This window comes from Symphalangus syndactylus, chromosome 2, assembly GCF_028878055.3.
Source record: "Symphalangus syndactylus isolate Jambi chromosome 2, NHGRI_mSymSyn1-v2.1_pri, whole genome shotgun sequence".
Classification (NCBI taxonomy): Eukaryota; Metazoa; Chordata; class Mammalia; order Primates; family Hylobatidae; genus Symphalangus; species Symphalangus syndactylus.
Window position 1 is genome coordinate 115,202,276 of NC_072424.2, and position 15,022 is coordinate 115,217,297.

The 15,022-nt window shown below is 40.3% G+C and overlaps 1 long non-coding RNA gene across 1 annotated transcript in view; it reads left to right on the plus strand.

Moving 5' to 3' along the window:
- The first annotated feature begins 9,225 nt into the window (after window positions 1-9,225).
- Window positions 9,226-15,022, plus strand: part of LOC134733444 (uncharacterized) — a 47,843-nt gene continuing 42,046 nt past the window's right edge. Inside the window, exon 1 of the long non-coding RNA XR_010116893.1 lies at window positions 9,226-11,021. This is a non-coding gene — a long non-coding RNA (uncharacterized lncRNA). The remainder of the gene's footprint in view (window positions 11,022-15,022) is intronic.

A 15,022-nucleotide genomic window follows, 5' to 3' on the forward strand; every position in this document is an offset into this window, starting at 1 on the left:
GATTCTAAGATAAGTAGTAATTGTGTGAACTCTTTTGGTGAGGTCAAACCATGGCTAAAATCTGTATCAATGAGAGATCCTGGAATTTCCGTGTTGAGCATCTCAGTGCTCCTCATGCCTTCAGCCCACATTGACGTAAAAGGAAATTAGAACTAAAGCTCAGATAATATTAGTAAATTTGATCTATGCCAGAATGTGTAAGAAGTATTTTTATAGTATTACATGGCAATCATATATATTGCCTTATTACATACAAGTCTAACTAATATTCTGATGAAGCAGGACACATGGGTATTATATTTTTAAATGTAGGATGATCATACAGGTTTCTGATACTTCTGGTAGTATTATTAGTCTGCCATTTTATGCAGATGTTTCTTAAGAGGAGTCAATAACTCACCATTTAGAAATAAATTAATTCTTTAAAAGGAATCAATACTTCCTTGTTCTAAAGTGAAAACACAAATAACGCTCTCACTATGGGTTGGCCTATATGCCCATCCACATGTGTATATGATCCTGAAATTAACACAGCAGTATAGTGGTTTTTTGGGGATTTTTTTTCCTTCTTAGAGAACAAACAACTCTAGTTAAGAAAAGAGCATTTAAGATAGTGGTAAATAAATCTCAATTCAGCTCCTGAATGCAATTAGGTAATAGTGGATGAATTTAGAAATACAAAGCATGGAATACATGTACTCCCTCCCACATTCATGACAGGCATCATAATCAATCCTGACATTTTGTAGCTGGCTACAACTCAGAATCCGTCTCAATAATACTCCAAGGAATCACCACTATGTAATCAAGCTGCCGTATAGGATGACCTTCTATTTGCCACCCTTGGACTAGTTTCTTAATCTACTTGTGCCTTAGTTTCTTTATTAGAGAAATGATCACAAAGATTGAGTCCTGTTCACAGGATTGCGAATTTCTGGAATAGATTATCTAGGGATGATGGTATTTATCTTTTTTTGGAAAGTAAAAATAAAACATAATATTAATAGAGAAGAGTTTCAGTTAAGTCCATCTAAAAATAAGTTAAATTGCACATAATATCTGAGGACCTATCCATTTTTAGAATTCTATCATGGCTGCCTTGCCTCCTCAAGAAACTATTACTCCTAATATCATTGGTAATTAAAATGTATAATAAGTCAGAGATTTAATAAAAGTGGAGTTTCATAGGCAAAGAATACTTCTCTACATATATTTATCTCATGAAGACAAGGTAAAGATATTATTGAGTCTCTTATTCAATGTTTTTCCTAAATAGCATATTCCTCTGTAAGTCAAAATATGACTACTGGGATATCTACCACCTAGAATGCTCTTCCTTTCTCCTCTCAGGTTTGCTCTTGTCTTATTTCAAGTCTTTGCTGAAGTATCAGCTCCTCAAAGACGCTTCCATATTGCCTGATTTGAAGTAAATTGACAACATTCCTGTAATTTATCTCATAGCATCCTGTTCTTTCTCTTTACAACATTTACCACAAAAACTCCTATCTATCTACCTATTATCTATCTATCTATCTATCTATCTATCTATCTATCTATCTATATCTATCTATCATCATCTATCATCTGTCTATCATCATCATCTATCTATCTACCTACCTTTCTTTCTATCCCTCTCATCTATTTCAGCTGTCTTAACTTGTTTAGTAAGTTGTTTCTTTCCAAAAGGGTAGGGACTATATTTTTGTTCACCACCTAAGGCCCTAATATATTCTAGAAGCCCTGGTTGTGCACTAGACTCACCTATGAAATTTTTAGAAATCTCCGTGCACAGACCAAACCCCCCCAAAATTATTAATACATCAGAGAGGATGTGTATTAGTCTACTCATGCTGCCAGAACAAAATACCACAGACTGGGTTGCTTAAACACCAAAATGTATCTTCTCATAGTTCTGGAGGCTAGAAATCCAGGATCAAATGTACCATCAGGGCTGGTTTCTGGTGAGGCCTATCTCCTTGGCCTGTAGACAGCCATTGTCTCACTGTGTCCTCACACAGCCTCTTCTCTGTGCACTCACACAGACAGCAATAGAGAACAAGCTCTGGTGGCTCTCTTTTTATAAGGACAAAAATCTTACTGGATCAAGGCCCCACCCTTATGACTTCATTTAAATGTATTATCTCCTTAAGACCCTATCTCCAAATACAGGCACCTTAAGGGTTAGGGCTTCAACATAGGAATTTTGCAAAAGGGACACAATTCCATCTGTAACAGGATGAAACCAGGCATGTCTGTGTTTTAAAGCTCTGTTCCAATGGCCAACCATCTTAGTCCTTTTTGTATTGCTGTAATAGAAGACCTAAAGCAGGGTAATTGAGAAAGAAAAGAGGTTTATTTGATGCACAATTCTGGTGGCTAAAAAATCCAAGATTGTGCAGCTGCATCTGGTGAGGGCTTCATGCTGCTTCCACTCACAGAAGAGGGCAGAAGGCTGGGGGAGCAGACGTTTGCAAAGACAGAGGAAGCAAGAGAGGGAAACTGAGGAAGCCAGATTCTTTCAAACAACCTACTCTCTTGAGAACGATTTCATTCCTGGAGTGAAGGAGCCAAAACTCATTGACTCCAGCAGGCAGGCAGTAACATATTCATGAAGGATCCTCCCCTATGACCCAAACACCTCTCACTAGGCTCCATCTCCCAACACTGCCACACTGGAAATTCAATTTCAGCTAAGTTTTGGCAGGGACAACCCACATCCAAACTGTAGCACCAGCTAAAACTGAAAAACCACTATCATGCAGGGAGAAACATCAATATCAATTTTCACTGCAAGCCTTAGCTTTTTTCATGTAACCTTGTTAGCAGCAGCACTGTAAGTTATGACATCCACAGAAAAAATATGATGTAATCCAGCACCATCAAAAAGGAATGGAGAGGATGGAGATGGACACACTGACTGTGCAGAATGACGCTATTGCTGTGGTGCCACATTCACAGGCCTATGAACGGACTGAATTCAGAAACAAAACACAAAGCACTCTCCTTTTCAATAAGCCTAGCAGTTTGCAGTGATGAGTACAAAAGCTGGGAAAAGGTTTTATGCTCATTCACAATTGGGGCTAAGCTGGTGGGATCATATCTCTCCTAAGTGTGGCTAGAAGCGATTAAAAACAAGAGGAAGATTTAAAGCTTGATGCCGCCTAAATGTTAATTGGAAGGGAGAGAGGGAGTCCATGCAAATACAGCCACCTGCCTGGAGGACGTGTATTTGGAGAAAGGATTTGTGCAAAGCATCTGATTGTCTTTTGCTGTGGATACCCACTGAGTCTCCGAAGCAAGAAACTGGTGAGCTTTGGGTGGGCAGCCCAGAGTTTGGGCACAGTACTGCGTGTAGGAAGCAACTGTTTGGGGTGGAGGCCACAGATCTGGAGTCAGAAGAGACCAATTTGAGACACTGCTGTGCCATTTACCCTCTTTGTAACCACAGGGCAAGTTACCCATCCTCTGAGTCTCTGTCTCCTCAATTTTGTAACTAATAACACATACCTGAAAGGATTGTTGTGAGGGTCATCTGTAAAGCCCAGGATAAAGCCTGGTCAGTATTATTACCATGTGCTTTACAGCAGTCATCACTCTGAAACTCCAATTTTCCTTTCATACAATGAGGGTCAGACCCACCTGCATTAGCTAATTTATGGGACTATTATGTTAACGGCGATGTACTGTTTTTGGAAAAACCTTTAGAGACACTAGATTTTGTCAAATTATTCAATAAAGATCCTTTGTGATTGGATCAAAATCATAAACTAAGCACAAGCTCCAGACACCCTTTCCTTCCTAAAACCCTAAAAATAACAAATTTAAGAAAATTTTTTTAACAAATCCGAGAAACAAGAAATGATGTCCGAGGTGGATCAGAAATTCTGTAGAGTCCCTGAAATAATCGGAAATTTTAAAATTAATTTGGACTTAAGGAGAAAAGCAAAGGCTGAAATACATATAGGAAGGCATCTGTCTGTAATGTAGGAGCAGCCTTGGAGGTGTTCCAAGTTTGGACCCAGCAGATATGGGGAGCAGACTGGGGCCCTTGCATGGCTGGCTGTGGAACACAGTGTAAGCAGCCAGGCAAACCAGTGTTAAAAGAAAAGAAACCTTAGACAAATCAAATTGAACAGAGTTCAATTAAGCAAAGAATGATTTGTGAATCAGGCATAGCCAAGAACCAGAACAGGTTCAGGAGGCTCCAGCACAGCCACATGGACAGAAAAAGGGAAATGAGGTACAGAAAATGGAAGTGAGAAACAGAAACAGCTAGATTGGCTGTAGGGTGGAGCTTGACTTCTTTGAACCCAGTTTCAACAGTTGGCCCACTTTGGCCGAAACATGAGTGTTTTGAAAGGTTACAGTCTGTTTAGACATCCAGTTAGGTTACAGTTCACTATGTACAGAGAAACCAAAAAGGCAGTTTTAGGCTGGACTGAATTTAACAATTCCCACCTTTTGGTCATCCTCTCAATTTTGAGAGATAGACCAAAACTTTAGGCATTGATATCACTCTGTCACCATGATAAATGTACTTATTTTGTCTCAAATCCCACTGGGAAATAGCAAAACAGTAGGTTTTGTGAGGTGGAAATAAGGACTTTGGTTTACTGTTTTTTAGAGGGCAAGAGTAGAGGGGACCTCCTTGTGTTGGAATCTCTTGTTTATAGGAGAAAACAAAACCTGGTTTGTTTTAGGATTTATCTCTTTCCCTAACATTTTAGTTTATGTTACATTTAGCATGAGTGACTCCATTTTGGTTTGGTATGGTCTGTCGGGGCCTAGTACACATGCTCAGTTCAAAACAATGACCTTCCAAAATTTTGTTTAAAAAGCGCCCCCTTTTGGTCAGGTTCTCATTTAGGCGAATGTGTGACCAAAACTTAGGGCCTTAGCGCCACTCTCATTTACCATCATTTTGGGTTTCTAATCTTAGCATGTCATTCATAGGTTATGATATCCTCGTGGTCACACAATTCCTTGAGTTTTTGTCATTCCAGTCAGTGAAAGACTATTTGACATTCTAGAGATGGCTGCATGCAAACATTTAAAACATTTGAGAGAATACAGTGTACCAGGGAAACTACCATTATGTTTATCAGGAGGACAATGCCAAGAGTTTGGAGTCTGCCCCTTAGCCAGGATCCCCTTGATCCAACTAAAATGAAATAGATCAAAGAATGAGCTAGATAAAGAGTCTACTTGTTTTAAACAAGCCTCTTGTTCTGTTTATTAATTTTTTACAACTGAATCTCTGTGATACTCAACGTATTCCTTTATGTACAACTAGAAGTGTCAGGAACTGCATAGATACTTCTCTGGTTAGCCAGTAAATACTTTAGAACAAGTCTATTATTTAGCACAACTTTCACAAAAGAATTTAAAGTCTGTTGTGTAATCATAGCCTTTGCAGTAGAATTTGCTATAGAGCCTATTATGAGGGATGTATTTCTAACCATTGCTTCATTTATTCCAAACCATGGAAAAAGCAACCTAACAAATGATGCCCATCTAGAAAACTGAAGGCCTCCTGCCAATGTTCCCTTTAATGTATGCTGGCAATGTTCTCTTTAACCTATGATGTAAGTTAAAAAAGAGTGGGCCAATATTCTGTTTCTGACCGACTATGAAGCAACAAATGTACAACTAAAATTTTTCACCTAAAGTGGCCCTTCTTCCCCCATCTATCAAGGCGTAAGTTTGTTCATGTATAAGGTTAGCTGAGAAATCCTCCACGACTAAAAGTATACCCCATGAATGCACACAAAAGACCCCTTTTCAGTTCATTGTTCATAGAGGCATAAGCAAGGAGAACAATGAGAGATAAGAGTCTTATGATAGCAGAAAAATTTTGATCTGTGATCTTGGAGAAAAGCTGTCCACGTCTGGGATGCCACCTCTTTCTGGGGAGAAACTTCCCTGGTTAGCTTTATCTTAAGGTCTGCAAAGTGTGTACAGTTTCAACAGTCTGCAGTGGCCCTTCTGAGTGAGATTATGAACTCAATGTTCCAGGCCCCAAAGTTTTCCTGCAGTGTGAGTAATAAGGGCAGTGTTTGATGTTCTCAGAAGACCCAATCTCCAGGTTCTAGATTGTGAAAGGGTTGATTGTTTGGACAGTCAGTGGAGCATGAAAAGCTTTCTTTACCAGATGAAAATATACTTTGGCATAATGCATTAAAACCTCGCAGCATTTAGTCATATCAGAGTCTAGTAGCAGAAGATACATGAGGTACTATTATTAGGTGCATAGGTCTTCCAGTGATCATTTAGGGCCAAACTTTTGTCTTCCACTGGAAATGGATCTGATTGCCATCAATCGGCAATACCTTTCTCCAAGGCAACCCAGTTAATTCAGCTAGTTTTGCCTAATGCTATTGTATCTGTAATACCTTATTTAACTATTTTATAATTTGTCCACTGAAACAAATGCCTTTATTACTAGAGATTTCTCTAAGAATGTCCCATGAGAAACACGTTTTCAAAAAACTTTTAGCTACTTTTATAACATCAACCCTCTTGTATGAGAAAGCTTTTATACAATCAGAAAACATGCATTGAAAATGACAATTGAATGAAAACTCTCTATAATGTTTAAATGGCACATCAGGTAGCAGAAATGTAACTCAAGTTGTGAGTGTCTTCCCAGGACTGTAGGGTTGACACACCAAATATTGGTCGTGAACCATTTTAGCAATTTACAGCAGTCAATATATATTTACTTTGAATTATTTTATTTCTTCCATGATGAGTCACGGAGTGCAGAGCTTTCACTAATGGAAGGTATAAGGACTCAGGAAGGGCCAGGCGGCTGTCCAGGCTCTCCATGTGTCCACACTTAACATTGGACTTATGTCTTCCTAAATACCCATTTTATTTCTTCAATTTAGGTGCATAGCACTGTTTACTGGATGGATTATCGTAGGTAACTTGACTTGAACCATGGGGTTTATTCAAATTGCATATCCAAAGAATTTAAGTACTGCCTGATTTAACATGAAAACCTGGCAATGTACAGGAAAGCTTGATATTTAATTAATTTTTGTCCTGCTTGAGTTAGCAGTTTTATAAGCCAGTCAGTCTTTTCATTAGAGTTTTGAGAATTCTTACCCCGTCCAAATGATATGATCCTAAAGTAATCAGAAACCGCCATTCAAGAGTGCTTGTCAAGGTCCTTTCCATCCTTTGATGAACCTCCTTGAAAACACAGAGTCTAGGATTTTGTATGCTTGTGAAGAGTTTTCAGAAACTGTGTCAGAACTAAGCAATCAACTGTGGAGATGACTTAAAATGGTCATAAAAACACAATTGAAAAGAAAATTTAGTTATTTCTGTGTCCTACAATAATTTAATATAGTAACCATAATTATGAGTGATACTATATATCCAGACATATCAGAATTATAGAAAACCCATACAATTTTGGAGCATATATTAATAATATATTCATAAAAACATAACTGGAGGGTTAAACATCATCTCTTATTTGACAATGCTTCACCTGTTATTTAACATATCAAATAATCCTGTTAATCTCTCCTTTGGATGCTACAGGGGCTTCAGGGGCTCTCTGCAGCATTCCAAAGTTAGAGGTTAAAAAGAAAAAAAAGAGTTAATTTTGAAGTTCAAATTTGATTTTGAGAAGCTCGTCAAATATGTCAGAGGTTTAAACACTCTAGAACAAAATAAGATCACAGGTCACTATAAAAAAGTCATTTATTTAGACAAAGTAATAACCAAAAGATTTTAAAAAGCAAAAACCTTTACTCTTCAACAGAGAGGAGACAATTTTCCAAACAATCAAAAGACCTAAGAGAGACAGCATGAGAGAAAATCTCTGTCCTCTCCTCTCTTCTTTGTTTTGCAGTTACTCAAAAGGTGAACAAAAATATTTGCTGTCTTAGTAATACTACATGAAACTTTTGTTCAAAAGAAAAAAAATAAATTTTACTTTTATATTAGTGTATTATCAATATTAAAGAGCAAAATTATAAAGAAATTTGTCACCTTTTGACCACACAAGATTTCCAAAAAGTTTTATATCTTACGTTTTTCCCCAACTTTATATTCATTTAGTCCTATCTATTTTTTATTCCTTCAATTTAAAACAACATTTAAGTAACTTCTAAACTAGACAAAATTATTTTTCTCAACACACATATTGCCATACCTATACCATCTTTTCACCAAAAGCATATCTTCCTTTTGTTTATGCCCTGTATACAGAATTGTTTTTCTCATATCTAGTAGTTTTAATATTAACTATAATTTTAACTTTTTTTTTTATTTTTTTATTTTTATTTTTATTTTTTTTTTTGAGACGGAGTCTCTGTCGCCCAGGCTGGAGTGCAGTGGCGCAATCTCGGCTCACTGCAAGCTCCGCCTCCCGGGTTCACGCCATTCTCCTGCCTCAGCCTCTCCGAGGAGCTGGGACTACAGGCGCTCGCCACCACGCCCGGCTAATTTTTTGTATTTTTAGTAGAGACGGGGTTTCACCGTGGTCTCGATCTCCTGACCTCGTGATCCGCCCGCCTCGGCCTCCCAAAGTGCTGGGATTACAAGCGTGAGCCACCGCACCCGGCCAATTTTAACTTTTAGTAACCCTAATTTCTAGTGAAAACTCTAGGGAGAAATTTTGTTTTATATCAGTATTTGCAGATAAAAACCATTTATAAATTTTTAGAAGGATGTTTCCTTAAATTATTGTTTATTAAGAGATCTAAATACATTTAGCTTTTCTATACCATATAAAAATGAGATGTGGCCGGGCGCGGTGGCTCACGCTTGTAATCCCAGCACTTTGGGAGGCTGAGGCGGGCGGATCACGAGGTCAGGAGATCGACACCACGGTGAAACCCCATCTCTACTAAAAATACAAAAAATTAGCCGGGCGTGGTGGCGGGCGCCTGTAGTCCCAGCTACTTGGAGAGGCTGAGGCAGGAGAATGGCGTGAACCTGGGAGGCGGAGCTTGCAGTGAGCCGAGATTGCGCCACTGCACTCCAGCCTGGGAGACAGAGCGAGACTCCGTCTCAAAAAAAAAAATAAAAAATAAATAAATAAATAAATAAATAAATAAATAAATAAATCCATTAAAATTTTTTTGAGACAGGGTCTCATTCTGTCACCCAGGATGAAGTGCAGTGGTGCAATCATAGCTCATTGAAGCCGGCAACTACCAGGCTCAAATGATCCTCCTTCCTCAGCCTCCTGAATATCTAGGACTACAGGTGCATGCCAACAGCCCAGCTAATTTTTTAATGTTTTTGTAGAGATACGGTCTTGTTATGTTGCCCAGGCTGGTCTTGAACTCCTGGCCTCCTCAAGTGATCCTCCTCCCATGGCCTCCCAAAGCACTGGAATTATAGGCATGTGACACTGAGTCTAGCTGATTCATTTTTTCTTTCTTTCTCTTTTCTTTCTTCTTTCTTTCTTTCTTTCTTCCTTTCTTTCTTTCTTTCTTTCTTTCTTTCTTTCTTTCTTTCTTTCTTTCTTTCTTTCTTTCTTTCTTTCTTCTTTCTCTTTCTTTCCTTCTTTTTCTTTCTTTCTTTCTTTTTTTTTTTTTCAGAGTTTTGCTCTTGTCGCCCAGGCTGGAGTGCAACGGCAGGATTGTGGCTCACTATAACCTCTGCTTCCTGTGTTCAAGCGATTCTCCTGCCACAGCCTCCTGAGTAGCTGGGATTACAGGCGCCTGCCATCCTGCCTGGCTAATCTTTTGTATTTTTAGTAGAGATGGGGTTTCACCATGTTGGCCATGCTGGTCTTGAACTCCTGACCTCAGCTGATCCACCCGCCTCAGCCTCCCGAAGTGCTGGGATTACAGGCATGAGCCACCGTGCCCAGCCCCCTATTAATTTTTTCTAACATATTTTGTAATTATTTATAAGATACTTCTGATCTTTTGGGAAGAAGAAAAATGTATGAACATTTATTTATTAACATAAAGTTTTTACCTAAGTCGCTGGGCAGAAGCCAGAGTCTCAGGTATCTTTTGTGATCATTGGCATAAATCCAACAAATTGGACTGCTGTCCACTTGCAGAAAGAAAGTAGATTGTAGTTTCAGAGACAAATGATTTTGAATGCTGCCTCCTTGATGTGCGAGTCTGGAAGCACTTGTCCTCTCGTTGGTTAATGGACATAATATAAAGCATGGGTAAAATGATGCACCTATAAATAAAAATAAATTTTGAAATATTGATTTGTTGATATCCTCAGAATTTTCTTACTAATCTTGCCCTCCCCTCTCCAGCACCTATCAGCACTGATGATGTTTCTTATTTACTTCTTTTAGGGAAATTTCGTGCCAAAATGGACAGAGAAAGTAGATTCAACTCTCTGTCTCTCTCTTTTTTTTTTTTTTTTTTTTGACAGCATTTTACTCTATTGCTCACACTGGAGTGCAGTGATGTGATCATAGCTCACTGCAGCCTCAAATTCCTGGGCTCAAGTGATTATCCTGCCTCAGCCTTCTGAGTAGCTGAGACCACAGGTGCATGCCACCACACCTGGCTAATTTGTTTAATTTTTATTTTATTTATTTTTATTTTTTGCAGTGATGAGATCTTGCTATGTTGCCCAGGCTGGTCTTGAACTCCTGGTCGCAAGCAATCTTCCTGCCTTAGCCTCCCCAAATGTTGGGATTATAGGCATGAGCCACTGCACCTGGCCAACTCTCAGCTTTTGAGTTTCAGTATGAACTTCTGAAACTCACAACAGAGGCAAGAATAAGAGAGAGAAGGATTTGGAGACACAAAAACCAAGGCCATAAAGAGCCAGTACTTAAATTTTTTCCATCAATAATGGATCAGACAAATGTAAATGATGTGATCATGAGTCTTCCCTTGGGAGAAGAGATGAAGATCGTCAGGGCTGGAGGAGAGAGAGAAGCAGAGTGGCAAAGCAAGATTGAAACCATCATGAGCATCCTTCATATAATGCCTTGAACTCAACTCTGGACAAGTCAACTACCATGGTGAAGGTAAACTGAGCCTCCATGTCTGAAATCAGAAGAACCCAAGCTGGTAAGCATAGCAGAGTCCCTCTACGTTGCCATGGTGCTATAGCAGGAAGGCAGAGAAGCTATGTCTAGATAGAGTCTGAGACAGCCCACTGAGGGCATTGAAAAGATCCTTATGTCCCTTTGAGAGGAGGCTGAAGTAGCTGATGAGAGCTGGTTGACCTGGAAAAGTCTCGTGGACAAGGCCCAGGGTGATCTCTTCTCACTATGCATCTTATGTTATTACTATGCACACACTACCTTGGGACTCCTGCTGGCTCAAGATACGCAAGTAATAACAGGCTGTGTAGTGTAATGATTAAAAGAATCAGTGTGGAGTCAATCTGTCTGGTCTAATTCCTAGCCTTACCTTGTACTGGCTGGGGAATGTTAGAAAACATTCTTTACCTCTTTGTGCCTTGGCTTTTTTAAAAATCATAATGGGAAAGATGATAGCACCTATCTCCTATGGAAGGATTAAATAAATGAATCTAAAAACTTAGAAAAATGCCTGGCCCAGAATAAATACCTTATGTGTTGGCAAAAATAACAATGATTAGGATTATTAGTAGTAGTGCTATTATTTTGTGATTTCTCTTATAACAACCTTCCTTTCTTTCCTGCCTTCCTTGCTTGTTAAACTCCGATATATCCTTCCAAACTATCAATTGTGTCCGCCCAAATTGGCAGCTCTCATCAGAGCCACATGACCAGAAGAGATCCAGGTCTCTAAAAGAAGAAAGGAGAGACTGTGGGTCAGGGCGGACACAATTTAGAGTTGTGGTCCAGGGATGAGTGAAGGACTAGGGTTGGGCCAATCACGGGACTTCTTTAACTCTAAAATGCTCATAGTTCAGAAGCATGGAGGTTTGTGGAGATTTTATTTGTAAGAGCAGTTTTACTCTCTGAGGACTGAATGGGAGGGAAGTCTGTGGAAACAGCACAGGTAGAATCCTTATTCAAGTTGTGTAGCTGTGAAGGAAGGGGAGATTAGGTCCTTGCCATTGAGGAGAAAGAGGAATTGGGAAACTGTGATTTTAAATGGGCCACACATGTGGAAGTTGAACTGACCCTGGGTGATAAAAATGAGCCAACGTCCTGAAGAATATATGAAAATATCCAGGACATCAGTGGTCCAACCAGCTGAAAAGATCTGCAAAAGAGAAAGAACTTTTGCATAAAAATAAAGGAACAGTAACCTGAAGTGTGGAGTTTACACTTCCAGTTGCAGGTTCTTGAGGAAGAGCCTCAGAGCTCTGTCCAGCTGGCATAGTGTAGTCGGTCCAAGTGAGTGGGCTGAACTGTGCCCCTGCAAAATCTGTATTTTGATGCCCTAATTCTCCAGTACCTCTCCTATATTCAGAGATCAGGCCATAAGAAGATGATTAAGTTAAAAATGCATTCATTAAGCATCGAGTAAGACACAGACAGAGGGATGACCATGTGAGGGAGGACATGGTGAGAAGGCAGCCATCTGCAAGCCAAGGGCAGTCTTCAGAAGAAACCAAACCTATTGATGTCTTGAGCTTGGACTTTTACCATCCAGAATTGCGAGTGTTATCAGTCTGTTTTCACACTGCTGATAAAGACATACCCAAGACTGGGTAATTTATAAAGAAAAAGAAGTTTAATGGGCTCACAGTTCCACATGGCTGAGGAGGCCTCACAATCATGGTGAAAGGCAAAAGGCATGTCTCACATGGTGGCGGACAAGAGAAGAGAGCTTGTGCAAAGAAACTTCCCTTATAAAACCATCAGATCTTGTGAGACTTATTCACTATCATGAGAATGGCACAGGAAAGACCTGCCCCCATGATTCAATTACATCCCACCAGGTCCCTCCCACAACACATGGGAATTGTGGGAGCTACAATTCAAGATGAGATTCGGGTGGGGACACAGCCAAACCATATCAGTGTGAAAATAAATTTCTGTTGTTTAAACCACCAGTCTGGTATTTTGTTATGGCAGTGTTCTCCCAAAAATAAACATAGATAGAGTTAGCCAAGGATAGGGAGTTTGGCTAGAACAGAAGAATTGAAGGATGTAAAATCCATCTCATGGAAGGCAGGCCCACACAAAAAGCCACCAGGTGGACTGATAGTCCCAAGCCAGACTTCTCTATGTCCTTTTGTAAAGGGAGCATGCTCTGTGGGAGGAAGAGGCCAAGCAGGACTGATCATCAAGTATTAGATTCTCATAAACAGCCTGCAACCTAGATCCCGCGCATGTGCAGTTCACAATAGGGTTCATGCTCCTATGATAATCTAATGCCTCCTCTGATCTGACAGGGGCGGAGCTCAGGCAGTAATGTGAGCCATGGGGAGTGGCTTTCAAATAACTGGTCCGAGTAACAGAAGGCTAGTTCCTTGGGTGGCGCTTCTGAGTATTTAGAGAAATATCCTAATTCTCAGGAGACACAGGATTGCATAATTTGCAAAGCTTTCTGAGACTCAGAGTAAGATATTTCGTCCAAATGGGAAGACTAACCAGTGAGGATAAAAGCCTCTCTGATTCAGGAGACTTAGGGTTCTTGCCAAAGCTGTGGTGGTTCCTGTAGTTCCTGCCCTGCCTAGAATCTTGCCAACATGGAATTGCCTGATGATAGACTTTGAGCTCTAAACCAGGGGTCTCTAACCCCTGGGCCACAGCCACCGTTACCTCCTGCTGTGCAGCGGGGTTCCTAACAGGCTGCACAGCGGGAGGTAAGCAGCGGGCGAGCAAGAGAAGCTTCATCTGTATTTACAGCCACTCCCCATGGCTCACATTACTGCCTGAGCTCCGCCCCTGTCAGATCAGAGGAGGCATTAGATTATCATAGGAGCATGAACCCTATTGTGAACTGCACATGCGCGGGATCTAGGTTGCAGGCTGTTTATGAGAATCTAATACTTGATGATCTGTCACTGTCTCCCATCGCCCCCAGATGGGACCGTCTAGTTTCAAGAAAACAAGCTCATGGCTCCCACTGATTCTAGATTAGGGTGAGTTGTATAATCATTTCATTATATATTACAATGCAATAATAATAGAAATGAAGTGCACAATAAACGTAGTGTGCTTGGATCATCCCGAAACCATCCCCCTCGCCCTGGTCCGTGGAAAAATTGTCTTCCATGAAACAGGTCCCCGATCCCTGGTGCCAAAGGGATAGGGACCCTGCTCTAAACCATGACCCGAAATGCCCCTGAGCACCTATGCTTACCCGACCATAAAGGTGCCAAGCCTGGTCCAGGACCCTGACCCACGGTGACCTATATCCCAGCAGGGAGGAGGAGCACTTACTGCACGTCACCTTCATAAGAACCTAACCCAGAAGACTTGCATTGGACGGGTCACTGCCCTCACTTGGTGACCCCTTGCCAGCTCTCCTACAAATACATAGCATGTTAAGCAGAAACTCCTTGGATTTCCTCCCTTACAATTGCCCTGACATAAAAGGTATTGAACGGGGTTTAATTAATAAGGGAAATATAACTACCAATGATGACAGTCTTGTAAGTATCACACTCAGGGTATCCATATCATTATGAAAGCTCAATCCCAGGAGAGGAAAGGGAGGCACATGAGAGATTTCCTAATGTCAGGAATGTCTAGGTCTCTGTGTTTTTCAGTATTGATCCATGACTTATTCCAAGCGGGTTTTTAAAGTATTTTTCTTCTGGCAGTTGTCTCATTGTCATGTACTCTTGGTTCCTGGTTGAAAAACTCTTGGGTTTTTTCCCCACTTCAGCTTTTTTGGTTCTTAATTTGGTTAAATTGTTTTAAACCTTCCTCATCAGTACTGCGTATAATATCTAACAGTTTATACACTAATTAATATGCTTGTAATCTTTCCAGTACTTCTAACAAATCAGTAAATCAGCAAAAAAGAGGGTCAGGCCAGACATGGTGGCTCATGCCTGTAATCCCAGCATGTTGGGACACCAAGGCAGGTGGATTGCCTGAGTCCAGGAGTTCAAGACCAGCCCGGGCAACATGATGAGATCCCATCTCTACAAAAATTTAAAAAATTAGCCAGTCATG